Below are 20,418 nucleotides of genomic sequence, written 5' to 3'. Positions count from 1 at the left end.
TCCCTCGGTGTCCCCCATTGATGACAAGCAGTAGGCCCGGGGGCCCGGGGGCCCGGGGCATCCCTCCAGTGCTGGCAGTCGGGACACCCGACCCCCTCCTCCCCCTCTTGGACAAGCCCCTCAGTCCCCTCAGCCTCAAGGTCGGTCACCTGGTGAGTCTCTGTGGATCAGTGACAGGACTGCTGGGAGAGTAGAGTCAGATCAACACCCCAGCATAAAGTGCCCTCACAACCCCCCCCCCGCCATCCCGTGTCACTCCACTGTGTCCTCAGACTGATCCTCATGGTCCTCGCCCCCCTTCTGTGGAATTACCACCCGGACATGCCCTCCATCGGCCAGCTCCTAGCATCCAGAACCACGTCACCAAGAGTGCTTACACTGTGGCCTGTGACATTGGCCAGCTCCTAGCATCCAGAACCACGTCACCAAGAGTGCTTACACTGTGGCCTGTGACATTGGCCAGCTCCTAGCATCCAGAACCACGTCACCAAGAGTGCTTACACTGTGGTCTGTGACATTGGCCAGCTCCTAGCATCCAGAACCACGTCACCAAGAGTGCTTACACTGTGGCCTGTGACATTGGCCAGCTCCTAGCATCCAGAACCACGTCACCAAGAGTGCTTACACTGTGGCCTGTGACATTGGCCAGCTCCTAGCATCCAGAACCACGTCACCAAGAGTGTTTACACTGTGGCCTGTGACATTGGCCAGCTCCTAGCATCCAGAACCACGTCACCAAGAGTGCTTACACTGTGGTCTGTGACATTGGCCAGCTCCTAGCATCCAGAACCACGTCACCAAGAGTGCTTACACTGTGGTCTGTGACATTGGCCAGCTCCTAGCATCCAGAACCACGTCACCAAGAGTGCTTACACTGTGGCCTGTGACATTGGCCAGCTCCTAGCATCAGAACCACGTCACCAAGAGTGTTTACACTGTGGCCTGTGACATTGGCCAGCTCCTAGCATCCAGAACCATGTCACCAAGAGTGTTTACACTGTGGCCTGTGACATTGGCCAGCTCCTAGCATCCAGAACCACGTCACCAAGAGTGCTTACACTGTGGCCTGTGACATTGGCCAGCTCCTAGCATCCAGAACCACGTCACCAAGAGTGCTTACACTGTGGTCTGTGACATTGGCCAGCTCCTAGCATCCAGAACCACGTCACCAAGAGTGCTTACACTGTGGCCTGTGACATTGGCCAGCTCCTAGCATCCAGAACCACGTCACCAAGAGTGTTTACACTGTGGCCTGTGACATTGGCCAGCTCCTAGCATCCAGAACCACGTCACCAAGAGTGTTTACACTGTGGCCTGTGACATTGGCCAGCTCCTAGCATCCAGAACCATGTCACCAAGAGTGTTTACACTGTGGCCTGTGACATTGGCCAGCTCCTAGCATCCAGAACCACGTCACCAAGAGTGCTTACACTGTGGCCTGTGACATTGGCCAGCTCCTAGCATCCAGAACCACGTCACCAAGAGTGCTTACACTGTGGCCTGTGACATTGGCCAGCTCCTAGCATCCAGAACCACGTCACCAAGAGTGCTTACACTGTGGCCTGTGACATTGGCCAGCTCCTAGCATCCAGAACCACGTCACCAAGAGTGCTTACACTGTGGCCTGTGACATTGGCCAGCTCCTAGCATCCAGAACCACGTCACCAAGAGTGTTTACACTGTGGCCTGTGACATTGGCCAGCTCCTAGCATCCAGAACCATGTCACCAAGAGTGTTTACACTGTGGCCTGTGACATTGGCCAGCTCCTAGCATCCAGAACCATGTCACCAAGAGTGCTTACACTGTGGCCTGTGACATTGGCCAGCTCCTAGCATCCAGAACCACGTCACCAAGAGTGCTTACACTGTGGCCTGTGACATTGGCCAGCTCCTAGCATCCAGAACCACGTCACCAAGAGTGTTTACACTGTGGTCTGTGACATTGGCCAGCTCCTAGCATCCAGAACCACGTCACCAAGAGTGCTTACACTGTGGCCTGTGACATTGGCCAGCGTAGCCTTTAAGCCATGAAATCCTTTTAAGATGTATCCCTAAAAACAGCCCCGGTCCAGGAGTCCTTCAAACGTTCTTTATCTGTAAAATGGCATGAACTCTGTGTCTCCATTTTTGACACACGTTGACAATTGGTTTGCCCTTCGTCTGGAGTCTATGTATGGGTTTGTACATATGGAGAGAGCTTGTGTGCCCTGTGTATTTGAGTTTAAATGTGTTTTAAGGTATGTACATGAGTATGAGTGTGATGATTGTGCCAAGGAATGTTTCCTGATCATGTGACCTGACCAGGAAGAACACTGAGATTAGATTACCTGGTTCTCCAAGATGGCTGTATCACAATTATCATGAGGCTAGACGGTTCCTTATTCTGAATAAAGATGTTGGGGGGTGACAGAGGGCTGTTTGGAATGCACTCAGAGCAGCCAAAACACTCTCATAATCACTCCTGCATCCATTTAGTGAAGTAGGCCAACTGGTCTCCGGCACGGAGGGCTGTCTGAGACTGAACAGGAATGTAAACCTAAGACAGTGAAAACAACCAGTAGTAGTGTGTTCCCAGCATGGCAGTTTTACCTGATACTGGCTTTTTGCTTGGCGACCGCACTTACAGCTACTGATAGGATATGGGACTTTTTCTTTACCAGTATCAGACCACCACTACAACCAACATACCCCAAGGACCATTACATTCTGTTGCAACAATTAGAAGGGGGTTATAGGGTCAGAAAATCCGCTCCATGTTCAGAAAGTTGCTGATAGAAATAGGAAGTAAAGAGCAGGCCTAATTCTCACCTTGAAGAGAGCGCCCACTCTGTGTATTACATTTCTATTTGACAAGAACTCCTGAACGTTGCATCCCTATGTGTAAGACATTTTGGTTCAATGCATTCAGTTCTACAACTGACCAGTTAACCCCTTTCCCTTATTTGGAATGCATCATTGAGTGTCATGTGGTTTGTCAGCGGCCTCTTGAGTAGCTGCTTCAGACTTGTTAACACCTCCCTAATCATCCTCACCCTCTAGCCTACATATAGCCTATTATACAGAGCTGTAGAAAATATATCCTCACCCTCTAGCCTACATATAGCCCAGCATAATATAGAGATGTAGAAAATAGATCCTCACCCTCAAGCCTACATATGCTGAGTGTACGAAACTTTAGGAACACCTTCCTAATATTGAGTTGCACCCCCTTTTGCCCTCATAACAGCATCATTTCATCTGGGCATGGACTCACACAGGGAACTGTTGAGCGTGGAAAACCCAGCAGCGTTGTAGTTCTTGACACAATCAAACTGGTTCGCCTGGCACCTACTGCCATTCCCCAGTCAAAGGCACCAGTGGTGGCTGTTGTGGGGAGGACGGCTCATGATAATGGCTGGAATGGGGCAAATGGAATGGCATCAAACACATGGAAACATGTGTTTGACAACATTCCACTTACTCCACTCCAGCCATTACCAAGAGCCCGTCCTGCCCAATTAAGGTGCCACCAACCTCCTGTGAAAGACAATTACATCTTTTGTCTTGCCCATTCACCCTCTGAATGACACACATACACAATCCATGTCTCAATTGTCTCAGGCTTAAAAATTATTCTTTAATCTGTCTCCTCCCCTTAAATTTACACTGATTGTAAGCATTTCACTGTTCGTCTACACCTGCTGTTTACGAAGCATGTGACAATAACAACTTGATTTGATTGATGTGGATTTAACAAGTGACCTCAGTAAGGGATCATAGCTTTCACCTGGTCAGTCTATGTCATGGAAAGAGCAGGTGTTCCTAATGTCTTGTACACTTAGTGTATAGCCCAGCATAATATAGAGCTGTAGAAAATAAATCGAACCCTCTACCCTACCCAGAATATAGAGCTTTAGAAAATACATCTGGACTTAACACCTCCCCGCCTAATCATCCACACCCTCTAGCCGACATCCAGCATCAAGCTGGATGTAGGAGAGGACTTCTTGCCTGTTGCCTCTGGATGTCGTTTCTGTAGTTTGCATCAGCCCCCGTACCTCTGCACTCTCTAAATTAACCCCCCAAGGCGCCAGGCAAACCTTCTGATATGAACCCCAGGACGTCTGTCACCCGGACCATGTGTCTGTCCTAGTTGAGCCTGTTGCCAGGCAACCGTAGTTCAGTTTGGAGAAACATTCCAACAGGCGACAGGCAGCACTTCCAGTCAGAATGCTGCGGGTAGAGCTGCCGATGATGGTGTAGGCTCTGGGCTTTTAGGGACGGGTGAGACACGCCCTGATGTTCTTCAGGCTTTAGAGGCCAGGGCTGGGGGAAATTCTGTGTCACGCCTCAACTTTAGCAGTTCATTATCTCACTGATGCGCCCCAACAGAAGGAAATGTTACAATATTCCTGATACTGGTGGCAGATTCATCTCTCTCTCAATCAATACAGTGAAAGTACCAGTTCTGAGCCCTGTTATTCCCTGCTATGGCTGCATGCTCCGTTATTATGGGGGGCATATCAAGTACTGTAGAGGAGGTTCATGAAGTTCATAAACTTAGTTGGTCCAAGGGTCACTGGGGGACAGATAACAGAGGATAAAGAGAATCTAACCTTCAAAGCACTGGCAGTCATTTCAATAGTGTATGCAGCATACAATACAGTATATTTGTATAGTGTACCAACAGTATGCATGTAATACATTACAGTACATTTGTATCATGTAAGAAAAGTATGCAATACATTACAGTATATTCTCTAGTACTCTCAGGTATGTAAAGATTGCACATACAGTGCCTTGCAAAAGTACTCACCCCCTTGGTGTTTTTCCTATATTATTTCATTACAACCTGTATTTTACATTTATTTTTATTTGGATTTCATGTAATGGACATAGACAAAATAATGAAATGAAAAAACATAACTTGTTTCAGAAAATTAAAAAAATGAAAAACCGAAAGGCCAATATATTCACCCCCTTTTCTATGAAGCCCCTAAATAAGATCTGGTGCAACCTATTACCTTCAGAAGTCACATAATTCATTAAATAAAGTCCACCTGTGTGCAATCTAAGTGTCAAATGATCTGTCACATGATCTCAGTATATGTTCTGTTCTGAAAGGCCCCAGAGTCTGCAACACCACTAAGCAAGGGGCACCACCAAGCAAGCGGCACCATGAAGACCAAGGAGCTCTCCAAACAGGTCAGGGACAAAGTTGTGGAGAAGTACAGATCAGAGTTGGGTTATAAAAAAATATCTGAAACTTTGAACATCCCACTGAGCACCATTAAATCCATTATTCAAAAATGGAAAGAATATGGCACCACAACAAACCTGCCAAGAGACTCAAGGACCAGGCAAGGAGGGCATTAATCAGAGAGGCAACAAAGAGACCAAAGATAACCCTGAAGAAGCTGCAAAGCTCCACAGCGGAGATTGGAGTATCTGTCCGTAGGAAGAGTGGCCAGAAAAAAGCCATTCCTTAAAGAAAGAAAATAAGCAAACACGTTTGGTGTTCGACAAATGACATGTGGGAGACTTCCCAAACATATGAAATAAGGTACTCTGGTCAGATGAGACTACACTTAAGCTTTTTTGCTATCAAGGAACATGCTATGTCTGACACAAACTCAACACCTCTCATCACCCCAAGAATATCATCCCCACAGTGAAGCATGGTGGTGGCAGTGTCATGCGTTGGGGATGTTTTCATCGGCAGGGACTGGGAAACTGGTCAGAATTGAAGGAATAATGGATGGCGCTAAATAGAGGGAAACCTGTTTCAGTCTTCCAGATATTTGAGACTGGGACAGAGGTTCACCTTCCAGCAGGACAATGACCCTAAGCATACTGCTAAAGCAACACTCGAGTGGTTTAAGGGGAAACATTTAAATGTCTTGGAATGACCTAGTCAAAGCCCAGACCTCAATCCAATTTGAGATTCTGTGGAAAGACTTAAAGATTGCTGTACACCAGCGGAACCCATCCAACTTGAAGGAGCTGGAGCAGTGCCTTGCCTTGAAGAATGGGCCAAAATCCCAGTGGCTAGATGTGCCAAGCTTACAGAGACATACCCCAAGAGACTTGCAGCTGTAATTGCTGCAAAAGGTGGCTCTAAAAAGTATTGAGTTTTCCGTTTTTTTTTGTCACATTTCTTATTTATTTCACAATAAAAATATTATGCATCTTCAAAGTGGTAGGCATGTTGTGTGAATAAAATTATACAACCCCCCAAAATCTATTTTAATTCCAGGTTGTAAATCAACAAAATAGGAAAAATGCCAAGGGGGGTGAATACTTTTGCAAGGCACTGTAAACGTCCTGCTTCGATTGCAGTGTCTTGTCCATGTGAGTGTGTGTGTGTGTGTGTGTGTGTGTGTGTGTGTGTGTGTGTGTGTGTGTGTGTGTGTGTGTGTGTGTGTGTGTGTGTGTGTGTGTGTGTGTGTGTGTGTGTGTGTGTGTGTGTGTGTGCTATAGTGTGCTATAGTGTGTGTCTGAGTGTGTGCTCTCATACACATCTAATATCAGTGTAAAACCTCCAGATGAAGTTCTGCTGTGCTTGCTGCACCACCAGGGAGCAGAGGTCAATTAAATTAGCGTTGACATGATTAGCCCGCTGGGTCTTTAAACCCTGCGGATTTACTCTGGGCCACGGGGAGTTTCAGGCAACCTTTACACCGGGCCAGGGGATTTCCATTAGAGAGGAGCAGCATCACTATCTAAAACACACTCATTACTAAGAGATGATTATTAACCACACTATTCATCTCCATGGATGGAATACACTGAACCACATATGACTGTCAAACCCATGTGACACTGATCTAGTGTCATCGATAACAGAGACAAGTCATTCTGTGAATGATCATTATAGACTGTAAAATTAGTGAAGTTAGGCCCAACTCCTATTCCAAAAAAGTTAAGGAAAAAAATAAGAACATTTATTTAATATAGAGTTTCTGTGGTTCATTCCCGGGCTTATAACAAAAATGGCTGACGTGTAGCTGACAACAACACATCCCAGGGTCAGGGGTCAGGGGAGCATGGCTGGACACAGAGGCTTGTGCAGGGCATGGTTGGTTGCTGGGGGGTAGCAACAGGTGCTAAAGCGTTTGGAGCTGGTACCCCCTGTGGCCAGAAATAGCCCTACAATGGGTCAGGGGATGGAAGGAGGAGGGGGGCAGAGAATTCTCCACTCTATTTTATTAAGACCTAGAGTGTTAGCCGGTCTGGAGACTCACAGACATCCCCAGGCCTCACCGATCTTCATTCACTGTAACTTGCCTCTGTATCAGACCACTTTAACAGGCCTCTGTACCAGACCACATTAACAGATCTCTGTACCAGACCACTTTAACAGACATCTGTACCAGACCACTTTAACAGACCTCTGTACAGACCACTTTAACAGGCCTCTGTGCCAGACCACATTAACAGATCTCTGTACCAGACCACTTTAACAGGCCTCTGTACCAGACCACATTAACAGATCTCTGTACCAGACCACTTTAACAGGCCTCTGTACCAGACCACATTAACAGACCTCTGTACCAGACCACATTAACAGGCCTCTGTACCAGACCACATTAACAGGCCTCTGTACCAGACCACATTAACAGACCTCTGTACCAGACCACTTTAACAGGCCTCTGTACCAGACCACATTAACAGACCTCAACCAGACCACTTTAACAGACCTCAACCAGACCACTTTAACAGGCCTCTGTGCCAGACCACATTAACAGACCTCTGTACCAGACCACTTTAACAGATCTCTGTACCAGACCACTTTAACAGGCCTCTGTGCCAGACCACATTAACAGACCTCAATCAGACCACATTAACAGACCTCTGTACCAGACCACTTTAACAGGCCTCTGTGCCAGACCACATTAACAGACCTCAGTACCAGACCACTTTAACATACCTCAACCAGACCACTTTAACAGGCCTCTGTGCCAGACCACATTAACAGATCTCTGTACCAGACCACTTTAACAGACCTCAACCAGGCCACTTTTTAACAGACCTCAACCAGACCACTTTAACAGGCCTCTGTACCAGACCACATTAACAGATCTCTGTACCAGACCACATTAACAGATCTCTGTACCAGACCACATTAACAGACCTCAACCAGACCACTTTTTAACAGATCTCTGTACCAGGTATCAGACTATCAAAGACACTATTTATGCAGATACAATACACTATTGTTGTTGAAGCTGTTGAAAGGCACTATTTTGTCCTATCCTCCCTTTTTTCCACCCTGCTAACCTTTGGTTGTTGGTTGTTCTTGGGCCGTGCTGAGAGCAACATTGTGCAGTCTTTATTTTTAGCAGGTTGACTCCACTATCATGGGCAGTGAAGAAGTAAGCCTTAACCAGGCAGCATGTGTCATCACTACCATGGCGCTGCCACCAGCAGCCTACCGGCGCTGAAAGGAGCATCTGTCTAGCATTCATTTTAAGTCTGAGCGGTAGAATATGCTCATAACAATTATTTGCTGTGGCATGTTGTAGCATTCACTATCCTCTCCCTTCTTACTCTGGTACAAGACAGTTTCAAGCCCCCGTAATCACTTCCCTTGGTTAGCGTTCACACAATGCTACAGTGTCTGTCTTTACCATTCAACAGTTGACACTGGTGGAGAGCGTAGGGAGGCGGAGTCAAAGCAGCAGGAGGCCTGTGTCTATAGGAGGACTGTGTTTGTATGTTTAACATGGGACGCCCGTTCCTCTGGGTTTTATGTGGTATAATGTGGTAGTAGCTCTTTCCTGAAGTCAAATGACCCAGTGGCCTCATGGGTGGAATGTTATTCATATTTTTCATAATTTCATAATTAATAAACATATATATATTTTTCTACTTAGATAATCCGGTGTTTGTATGTCACACGGTTTTGTTATATTTCAGTCTACTGTGATGTATATAAAGTGTACTATTGGGATGCAAACTCAAAACGGAATACATTTCAACTCTGTATCTGACATGGTACAGGTGCTTTTTGTTTTTAGCCCGTAGCCATGTGTGTGAGGTGGATACTTTTGTAGATGTGTTTAAGACTGCTAACAAACACTCTGTGTGACCCTGATTTAGCCCACTGCACTAAAAGCTTAACAGATGTTTGCCGTTTTTAATGTCTGCTCAGTGTAAACACAGTTCCATCCGTACCTTCTAACAGCAGATGTACTCTACGACTCCCAATCAGAGCTCATGCTGTTGAGTATGTTCATTTGAAAATGAAAATCATCAACAGTCTAAATGTTAATACAATATGTTAACTGCAGGAGCTAGTTAACAAATAACTCCGATGCCCAGTGGCCACTACGTCCTTGTTCTGGGTCATTTGATGCAGCTTTCTTTTGAGACTTGGCCAATACAAATGAAGCCAAAGAAAGCAGTAGTATATGTCTTGTGGATTGAGTCCAAGCCTTGCAACTAGAGTCAGAGGTCCAGGCCTTTGGCCTCAACACCACGCCCACCAGGAAGGCTCAGTCCTCCCGTGGTTGGTATCATGACTCGGGGTTGTGTTCATTAGGCACCAAACAGAAGAAAGTGGACAAAAAAAGGTACTTCCTTGTCCAATAAGAAACACTCATTTTCGTTTTGTGTTGCAGAATGTTTTGAAATGGATAACGCTGCATGCCCTAATGAACATGACCCTGCTGTAGCCAAGGAACAGTCCAGTTAGCCAGAGGATCTCTTTAGCGCCTGGGGGCATGTAGGCAGTGTTGGGGGTGAGGTGTTGAATGATAGGGGTGAGGCGGATTCCCCCCCCCCACCCCAGCTAAGTGGAGAGGGGAGTTTAGAAGGTCACGTATCCTCATCCTAGCTGGTTTCTTCTGGAACTTTAAACCTGAGATCCAGCTGGTCGACGGCCTCGGGGATCCTACATGGCTTAGATGTTCTACTTACATTCCAAGTATTTCTGTTAAAGATCACTGGACTGTGGAAGTCACTCGATAGCTTAAATCTGTTGTCATTCAAGATATGTGTTAGAATGATGATAAATGTGAGAAATACTCATTTGTGATTGAATGGTTTCAATTACAGACATGAAGACACAAATGTGATAGTATGTGTTCTGGTATTAATTGATTTCCATATGATTCATTATTCTGGTAGATCGGTGAACATTTCAGTGTCTCAAATAAAATATACATCCAACTGAGGAAAATGAAATCAACTAAATATAGTGTTGTTTATGTGTCTGTTCAATTAAATGAGCACAAGGAGCAGTCATTATGGCTGAAGTAAAGTTGTGTTGCCTTGACACTCAAGACAGGTTATAAAGCTCTATACTGTGTAATGCCACTCCTATTACATATGTTGTTATAGATGTATTTCAGATTGTGTCCATCTGTAATATGTACTAGATGGGATCATGTCCCCAGAATGTCACAATCCTTTAAAAGGGATACTCTGTGTGCTCCACATGTACAGTGATGACATAAAATCCCCTCTCACATATAGGGCTGAATTTCTATTCAAATGACCAAACTTGACCAACAGCAGACTCCTGAACAGGTAATCAAATGGCTACCCGGACTATTTGCATTGTGTGCCCCCCCCTCCCAAACCCTCTTTTACACTGCTACTACTCTCTGTTTATCATATATGCATAGCCACTTTACCTATTCATGTACATACTACCTCAATTAGCCCGACCAACCGTTGCTCCTGCACATTGGCTACCTGGACTATCTGCATTGTGTCCCGCCACCCACCACCTGCCAACCCCTCTTTTACGCTACTGCTACTCTCTGTTTATCATATATGCATAGTCACTTAAACCATATCTACAATACATCTACATACTACCTCAATCAGCCTGACTAACCAGTGCCTGTATGTAGCCTCACTACTGTTATAACCTCGCTACTGTTATAACCTCGCTACTGTATATAGCCTCGCTACTGTTATAGCCTCGCTTCTGTATATAGCCTCTCTACTGTTATAGCCTCGCTACTGTATATAGCCTCGCTACTGTATATAGCCTCTCTACTGTATATAGCCTCACTACTGTATATAGCCTCACTTCTGTTATAGCCTCACTACTGTATGTAACCTCACTACTGTATGTAGCCTCGCTACTGTATATAGCCTCACTACTGTATATAGCCTCACTACTGTATATAGCCTCTCTACTGTATATAGCCTCACTACTGTATATAGCCTCACTACTGTATATAGCCTCTCTACTGTATATAGCCTCACTACTGTATATAGCCTCACTACTGTATATAGCCTCTCTACTGTATATAGCCTCTCTATTGTATATAGCCTCACTACTGTATATAGCCTCACTACTGTATATAGCCTCTACTGTATATAGCCTCTCTACTGTATATAGCCTCACTACTGTATATAGCCTCTCTACTGTATATAGCCTCTCTACTGTATATAGCCTCTCTACTGTATATAGCCTCTCTACTGTATATAGCCTCTCTACTGTATATAGCCTCTCTACTGTATATAGCCTCTCTACTGTATATAGCCTCTCTACTGTATATAGCCTCTCTACTGTATATAGCCTCTCTACTGTATATAGCCTCACTACTGTATATAGCCTCTCTACTGTATATAGCCTCTCTACTGTATATAGCCTCTCTACTGTATATAGCCTCTCTACTGTATATAGCCTCACTACTGTATATAGCCTCTCTACTGTATATAGCCTCTCTACTGTATATAGCCTCTCTACTGTATATAGCCTCTCTACTGTATATAGCCTCTCTACTGTATATAGCCTCTCTACTGTATATAGCCTCTCTACTGTATATAGCCTCTCTACTGTATATAGCCTCTCTACTGTATATAGCCTCACTACTGTATATAGCCTCTCTACTGTATATAGCCTCACTACTGTATATAGCCTCTCTACTGTATATAGCCTCTCTACTGTATATAGCCTCTCTACTGTATATAGCCTCTCTACTGTATATAGCCTCTCTACTGTATATAGCCTCTCTACTGTATATAGCCTCTCTACTGTATATAGCCTCTCTACTGTATATAGCCTCGCTACTGTATATAGCCTCACTACTGTATATAGCCTCTCTACTGTATATAGCCTCTCTACTGTATATAGCCTCTCTACTGTATATAGCCTCTCTACTGTATATAGCCTCTCTACTGTATATAGCCTCTACTGTATATAGCCTCACTACTGTATATAGCCTCTCTACTGTATATAGCCTCTCTACTGTATATAGCCTCTCTACTGTATATAGCCTCACTACTGTATATAGCCTCTCTACTGTATATAGCCTCTCTACTGTATATAGCCTCTCTACTGTATATAGCCTCTCTACTGTATATAGCCTCTCTACTGTATATAGCCTCTCTACTGTATATAGCCTCTCTACTGTATATAGCCTCTCTACTGTTATTTTTCATTCTTTTTTACTGTTTTTATTTTTTACTTATCTATTGTTCACCTAATACTTTCTTTTTTTTACTTAGAAATTTCACTGTTGGTTAGAGGCTGTAAGTAAGTATTTCACTGTAAGGTCTACTACACCTGTTGTATTCGGCACACGTGACAAATGCACTTTGATTTGATTTGACCAACAGCTGTACAAAAAATAGTCTCTCCTCTTTGACCAAGTCTGACTTATGTGACCAGTTTTGTGGTCCAGTTATTGATGAGGTCTTCTCTGAGCCTCTGCCCCACATCGGTCACCACCAGCCGTGTGATTTGTGACAATTACACAAGCAACCATGGCATGACCTCCATTCTCCAGGCCCACGCCCCTCCTCGTAGTTTAGTTACCAGCTCAGATGACAAAACCATGGCAAGAGCAATATTACTAGATTTGATTCCTTTAGATCCTTGGTTCAGCTTGATCTGGACAGACATCTCCAACATTATACCTCCCAGGGCCAGAGCTTTGGGACATTTTCTGCTCTCCGTTTGTGGGCGAACATTTGGTGGTGACTGGACTGAGGGGGAAGTACAGAGGAATGCATGTGGTCTGATCATGTTTGAAGGGAAGAGAACTTGATGTCTGGCTTTTTCACGTTCATTCTGACAACATTTTTAGGAGGTACAATTTTGGTAACCACGACTGATTGATAGGTGAAAATGAACAGTACTTGCTGACAGGATGTCATTTATGACTTTGTGTTATTTAGATGATTCAGTTCAAAATAACAATGTATGATTCAATAATAAATATCTTCTCTGTTTACTGTCTAGGTTTGTCAATATGTTCAGTTATGAAGGACAAACAATGCAGTAGAGAATTTGCATCCATTGTTCTGTTCCTATAGTTTAGGGTGTAGTTTGTTCTAGCCATATGGTTTAGGGGGTAGTTTGTTCTAGCCATATAGTTTAGGGTGTGGTCTGTTCCAGCCATATGGTTTAGGGTGTAGTTTGCTCTGTTCATATAGTTTAGGGTGTAGTTTGTTCTGTTCATATGGTTTAGGGTGTGGTCTGTTCTAGCCATATAGATTAGGGTGCAGTTTGTTCTAGCCATATAGTTTAGGGTGTGGTCTGTTCTAGCCATATAGTTTAGGGTGTGGTCTGTTTTATCCATATGGTTTAGGGTGCAGTTTGTTCTGTCCATATAGTTTAGGGTGTAGTTTGCTCTGTTCATATAGTTTAGGGTGTAGTTTGCTCTGTTCATATAGTTTAGCGTGTAGTTTGTTCTGTTCGTATAGTTTAGGGTGTAGTTTGTTCTAGCCATATAGTTTAGGGTGTGGTCTGTTTTATCCATATGGTTTAGGGTGCAGTTTGTTCTGTCCATATAGTTTAGGGTGTAGTTTGTTCTGTTCATATAGTTTAGCGTGTAGTTTGTTCTGTTCGTATAGTTTAGGGTGTAGTTTGTTCTATCCATATATTTTAGGGTGTGGTCTGTTCCAGCCATATGGTTTCGGGTGCAGTCTGTTCTGTCCATATAGTTTCGGGTGCAGTCTGTTCTGTCCATATAGTTTAGGGTGCAGTCTGTTCTGTCCATATGGTTTCGGGTGCAGTCTGTTCTGTCCATATAGTTTAGGGTGCAGTCTGTTCTGTCCATATGGTTTCGGGTGCAGTCTGTTCTGTCCATATAGTTTCGGGTGCAGTCTGTTCTGTCCATATAGTTTCGGGTGCAGTCTGTTCTGTCCATATAGTTTCGGGTGCAGTCTGTTCTGTCCATATAGTTTCGGGTGCAGTCTGTTCTGTCCATATAGTTTAGGGTGCAGTCTGTTCTGTCCATATAGTTTCGGGTGCAGTCTGTTCTGTCCATATAGTTTAGGGTGCAGTCTGTTCTGTCCATATGGTTTCGGGTGCAGTCTGTTCTGTCCATATAGTTTAGGGTGCAGTCTGTTCTGTCCATATGGTTTCGGGTGCAGTCTGTTCTGTCCATATAGTTTCGGGTGCAGTCTGTTCTGTCCATATAGTTTCGGGTGCAGTCTGTTCTGTCCATATAGTTTCGGGTGCAGTCTGTTCTGTCCATATAGTTTCGGGTGCAGTCTGTTCTGTCCATATAGTTTAGGGTGCAGTCTGTTCTGTCCATATAGTTTAGGGTGCAGTCTGTTCTGTCCATATGGTTTAGGGTGCAGTCTGTTCTGTCCATATAGTTTAGGGTGCAGTCTGTTCTGTCCATATAGTTTCGGGTGCAGTCTGTTCTGTCCATATAGTTTAGGGTGCAGTCTGTTCTGTCCATATGGTTTAGGGTGCAGTCTGTTCTGTCCATATAGTTTAGGGTGCAGTCTGTTCTGTCCATATAGTTTAGGGTGCAGTCTGTTCTGTCCATATAGTTTAGGGTGCAGTCTGTTCTGTCCATATAGTTTAGGGTGCAGTCTGTTCTGTCCATATAGTTTAGGGTGCAGTCTGTTCTGTCCATATAGTTTAGGGTGCAGTCTGTTCTGTCCATATAGTTTCGGGTGCAGTCTGTTCTGTCCATATAGTTTAGGGTGCAGTCTGTTCTGTCCATATAGTTTAGAGTGCAGTCTGTTCTGTCCATATAGTTTAGGGTGTGTTTTCGGTATAAATTAGCTTTACACTTCGTCTTAGACACTGAGCAATTCAGAACATAAAAATGACATCCACTGTAACTGTTTTACTGGAGGCCCATGTGTCAAACAGCCAAGGGTGGATAGGTACTGGACTACGCCACGTAGATGTGTGTATGAGTACTCCAGCATGGCCACCTGTCACCTGGGTGGATAGGTACTGGACTACGCCACGTAGATGTGTGTATGAGTACTCCAGCATGGCCACCTGTCACCTGGGTGGATAGGTACTGGACTACGCCACGTAGATGTGTGTATGAGTACTCCAGCATGGCCACCTGTCACCTGGGTGGATAGGTACTGGACTACGCCACGTAGATGTGTGTATGAGTACTCCAGCATGGCCACCTGTCACCTGGGTGGATAGGTACTGGACTACGCCACGTAGATGTGTGTATGAGTAGTGGCCACCTGTCACCTGGGTGGATCCAGCATGGCCACCTGTCACCTGGGTGGATAGGTACTGGACTACACCACGTAGATGTGTGTATGAGTACTCCAGCATGGCCACCTGTCACCTGGGTGGATAGGTACTGGACTACGCCACGTAGATGTGTGTATGAGTACTCCAGCATGGCCACCTGTCACCTGGGTGGATAGGTACTGGACTACGCCACGTAGATGTGTGTATGAGTACTCCAGCATGGCCACCTGTCACCTGGGTGGATAGGTACTGGACTACGCCACGTAGATGTGTGTATGAGTACTCCAGCATGGCCACCTGTCACCTGGGTGGATAGGTACTGGACTACGCCACGTAGATGTGTGTATGAGTACTCCAGCATGGCCACCTGTCACCTGGGTGGATAGGTACTGGACTACGCCACGTAGATGTGTGTATGAGTACTCCAGCATGGCCACCTGTCACCTGGGTGGATAGGTACTGGACTACGCCACGTAGATGTGTGTATGAGTACTCCAGCATGGCCACCTGTCACCTGGGTGGATAGGTACTGGACTACGCCACGTAGATGTGTGTATGAGTACTCCAGCATGGCCACCTGTCACCTGGGTGGATAGGTACTGGACTACGCCACGTAGATGTGTGTATGAGTACTCCAGCATGGCCACCTGTCACCTGGGTGGATAGGTACTGGACTACGCCACGTAGATGTGTGTATGAGTACTCCAGCATGGCCACCTGTCACCTGGGTGGATAGGTACTGGACTACGCCACGTAGATGTGTGTATGAGTACTCCAGCATGGCCACCTGTCACCTGGGTGGATAGGTACTGGACTACGCCACGTAGATGTGTGTATGAGTACTCCAGCATGGCCACCTGTCACCTGGGTGGATAGGTACTGGACTACGCCACGTAGATGTGTGTATGAGTACTCCAGCATGGCCACCTATCACCTGTTCTAGTAGTTATATTTCTATGGCTGTAGTGCTGCTGTGTAACCTGACCTGGTTGTGGGCCCCTAGTGGCCCCTGTACCGTACAGTCAGGGGCCATAAAAGGATGGTTGTTCCTGGGTAATGGGCACACAAGGACAGTCCTAACAGGCTGACAAGTCTACAACAGAGGGTTATATTTGGAGGAGGTGAAGCAGAGGGGTAGAGAAAGTCTGACGTGTTCTCCCCTCTTTATGACAATGGGGCTGTTAGGGTGTGGAGCAGAGAGAGAGAGAGAGAGAGAGAGAGAGAGAGAGAGACAGAGACAGAGACAGAGAGAGAGACAGAGAGAAAGACCAGAGAGAGAGAGAGAGAGAGAGAGAGAGAGACAGAGACAGAGACAGAGACAGAGACAGAGAAGAGACAGAGACAGAGAGAGAGAGAGAGAAAGACAGAGACAGAGACAGAGAGAGACAGAGACAGAGACAGAGACAGAGACAGAGACAGAGACAGAGACAGAGACAGAGAGAGACAGAGACAGAGACAGAGACAGAGACAGAGACAGAGACAGAGAGCCAGAGAGAGAGAGAGAGAGAGAGAGAGAGAGAGAGAGAGAGAGAGAGAGAGAGAGAGAGAGAGAGAGAGAGAGAGAGAGAGAGAGAGAGAGAGAGAGAGAGAGAGAGAGAGAGAGAGAGAGAGAGGGGGAGAGAGAGCGTGCACACTCCTATCCCAGGTTGTTATGAAACTGGGGTTACCCCCACTACACACACAAACACTATCGATGGTGGTATTGTGAAACCATGGCTACGTGAAACAAACCTGTATTTTCAGCAGTCCGTCTAATTAAAGAACTGATCATACTGTAGTAGCAGCTGTGATCAAATGCAATAAATAACATAGATATTCAAATGTAGAGATCACCCATGCACGCACACTTCTAAATGTAACCCTCCTGGAGGAATTGTTCATCCCACAGCCATGTAACTGGATATAAATATATCTCATTCAACATCCCCTCTTCTCTCCACTTACAGTATGTCTCTGGGCCTGGGAGACAGAGAGACAGAAATCTCTCTGGTTCTGGGAGACAGATAGACAGGAATCTCTTTGGGCCTGGGAGACAGATAGACAGAAATCTCTCTGGACCTAGGAGACAGATAGACAGGAATCTCTCTGGGCCTGGGAGACAGATAGACAGGAATCTCTCTGGGCCTGGGAGACAGATATACCGGTATCTCTCTGGGCCTGGGAGACAGATAGACAGGAATCTCTCTGGGCCTGGGAGACAGATAGACAGGAATCTCTCTGGGCCTGGGAGACAGATAGACAGGAATCTCTCTGGGCCTGGGAGAAGGATAGACAGGAATCTCTCTGGGCCTGGGAGAAGGATAGACAGGAATCTCTCTGGGCCTGGGAGACAGATAGGCAGGAATCTCTCTGGGCCTGGGAGACAGATAGACAGGAATCTCTCTGGGCCTGGGAGACAGATAGATAGGAATCTCTCTGGGCCTGGGAGACAGATAGACAGGAATCTCTCTGGGCCTGGGAGACAGATAGACCGGTATCTCTCTGGGCCTGGGAGACAGATAGACACGAATCTCTCTGGGCCTGGGAGTCAGATAGACCGGTATCTCTCTGGGCCTGGGAGACAGATAGACCGGTATCTCTATGGGCCTGGGAGACAGATAGACCGGTATCTCTCTGGGCCTGGGAGACAGATAGACCAGTATCAATTATTCGATTTTACCTGTTAGATATCGCTGCACTGTTGGATCTAGAAGCATAAGAATTTCTACACTCACAATAACATCTGCTAACCATGTGTATGTGACCAATAACATCTGCTAACCATGTGTATGTGACCAATAACATCTGCTAACCATGTGTATGTGACCAATAACATCTGCTAACCATGTGTATGTGACCAATAACATCTGCTAACCATGTGTATGTGACCAATAACATCTGCTAACCATGTGTATGTGACCAATAACATCTGCTAACCATGTGTATGTGACCAATAACATCTGCTAACCATGTGTATGTGACCAATAACATCTGCTAACCATGTGTATGTGACCAATAACATCTGCTAACCATGTGTATGTGACCAATAACATCTGCTAACCATGTGTATGTGACCAAAGCATTTGATTTGATTTTATTGGATTTGACATCACACAGGTTGTTTTCCTCAGTTTATACAACAGAACATATCACTTCTATTCATCCTCTGGCTTTGTTATTCACATACTGTATGGTGCCAATGACTTTTCACATCTGTTAATTTCATGTTGTTTCTTATGCTTTACAATATTGGTCATTTTATTTCTAACCATCCCTGTATGTGACCCCAGCAATAGAGATCTAGAGACAGCGTGTTTACTGTATTGAAATGACCCTCTGCTAACCATGGTATGTGACCAATAACATCTGCTGGAACCATGTGTATGTGACCAATAACATCAGCAACCATGTGTATGTGACAATTCAACATTTAAAGGGCTTTATTGTATGTGACCAATAACATCTGCCAACATGTGTATATGATAATAAACATCACAACACATGTTTTGTCCTAAAGCAGGATTTACATCTCAGGAAGTAGTATGTGACCAATAAACATCTGGGAGGCAACCATGAGGGGCGTATGTGACCAGTAAATTATGCCAACCATGTGTATGTTTTACACAATAACCTTTCCCATTTCCCCCTGTGCCTATCTGTGACCAGCTAACATCTGTAACCATGTGTATTGACCAATAACATCTGCTAACCATGTGTATGTGACCAATAACATCTGTCTAACCATGTGTATGTGACCAGATCACATCTGCTAACCAGGCTGTATGTGACCAATAACATCTATAACCATGTGTATGTGACCAATAACATCTGCTAACCCTGGTCAGTATGTGACCAAAACATCTGTCTAACATGTGTATGTGACCAATAACATCTTTAAGCTTTAGATATTGTTGACCAATAACATCTGTTATCAAATGTCATTGTGACCAATAACATTATTAACAAAGATATGTGACCAATAACATCTGCTAACCATGTGTATGTGACCAATAACATTTTTGCAACCATGTGTATGTGACCAATAACATCTGCTAATATGTGTATGTGACCAATAACATCTGCTAACCATGTGTATGTGACCAATAACATCTGCTAACCTGTGTATGTGACCAATAACATCCTGCTAACCATGTGTATGTGACCAATAACATCTGCTGGAAAATGTCCATGTTCCCTGTCCTGACCAATGTCATTATACTAACTATGGTTAATGAAGCACATCATGAAAGTGATGGGTGACCAATAACATCTGCTAACCATGTATGTATGACCAATAACAAATTACACCCTAGTCCATGTATAAAGTGCACTACTTTTCACCAACCATGTCTATGTGACCAATAACATCTGCTAACCATGTGTTTTTTGTGACCAATAACATCTGCTAACCATGTGTATGAGACCAATAACATCTGCTAACCATGTGTATGTGACCAAAACATCTGCTAACCATGTTTTCCTTTTATGTGACCAATAACATCTGCTAACCATGTGTATGTGACCAATAACATCTGCTAACCATGTGTATGTGACCAATAACATCTGCTAACCATGTGTATGTGACCAATAACATCTGCTAACCATGTGTATGTGACCAATAACATCTGCTAACCATGTGTATGTGACCAATAACATCTGCTAACCATGTGTATGTGACCAATAACATCTGCTAACCATGTGTATGTGACCAATAACATCTGCTAACCATGTGTATGTGACTATGTGACCAGCCAACATCTGCTAACCATGTGTATGTGACCAATAACATCTGCTAACCATGTGTATGTTGACCATCACATCTGTCTAACCATGTGTATGTGACCAATAACATCTGCTAACCATCCTATGTGACCAATAACATCTCTAACCATGTGTATGTGACCAATAACATCTGCTAACCATGTGTATGTGACCATCCCCCATCTGTCTAACCATGTGTATGTGACCAATCCATCTGCTCATGTGTATCCCTCCAATAACATCTGCTAACCATCCCTGTGACCAATAAC

This window comes from Oncorhynchus keta, chromosome 5, assembly GCF_023373465.1.
Source record: "Oncorhynchus keta strain PuntledgeMale-10-30-2019 chromosome 5, Oket_V2, whole genome shotgun sequence".
Classification (NCBI taxonomy): Eukaryota; Metazoa; Chordata; class Actinopteri; order Salmoniformes; family Salmonidae; genus Oncorhynchus; species Oncorhynchus keta.
The sequence above is the reverse complement of the archived record's forward strand: the minus strand, read 5'-3'. Positions refer to the sequence as shown.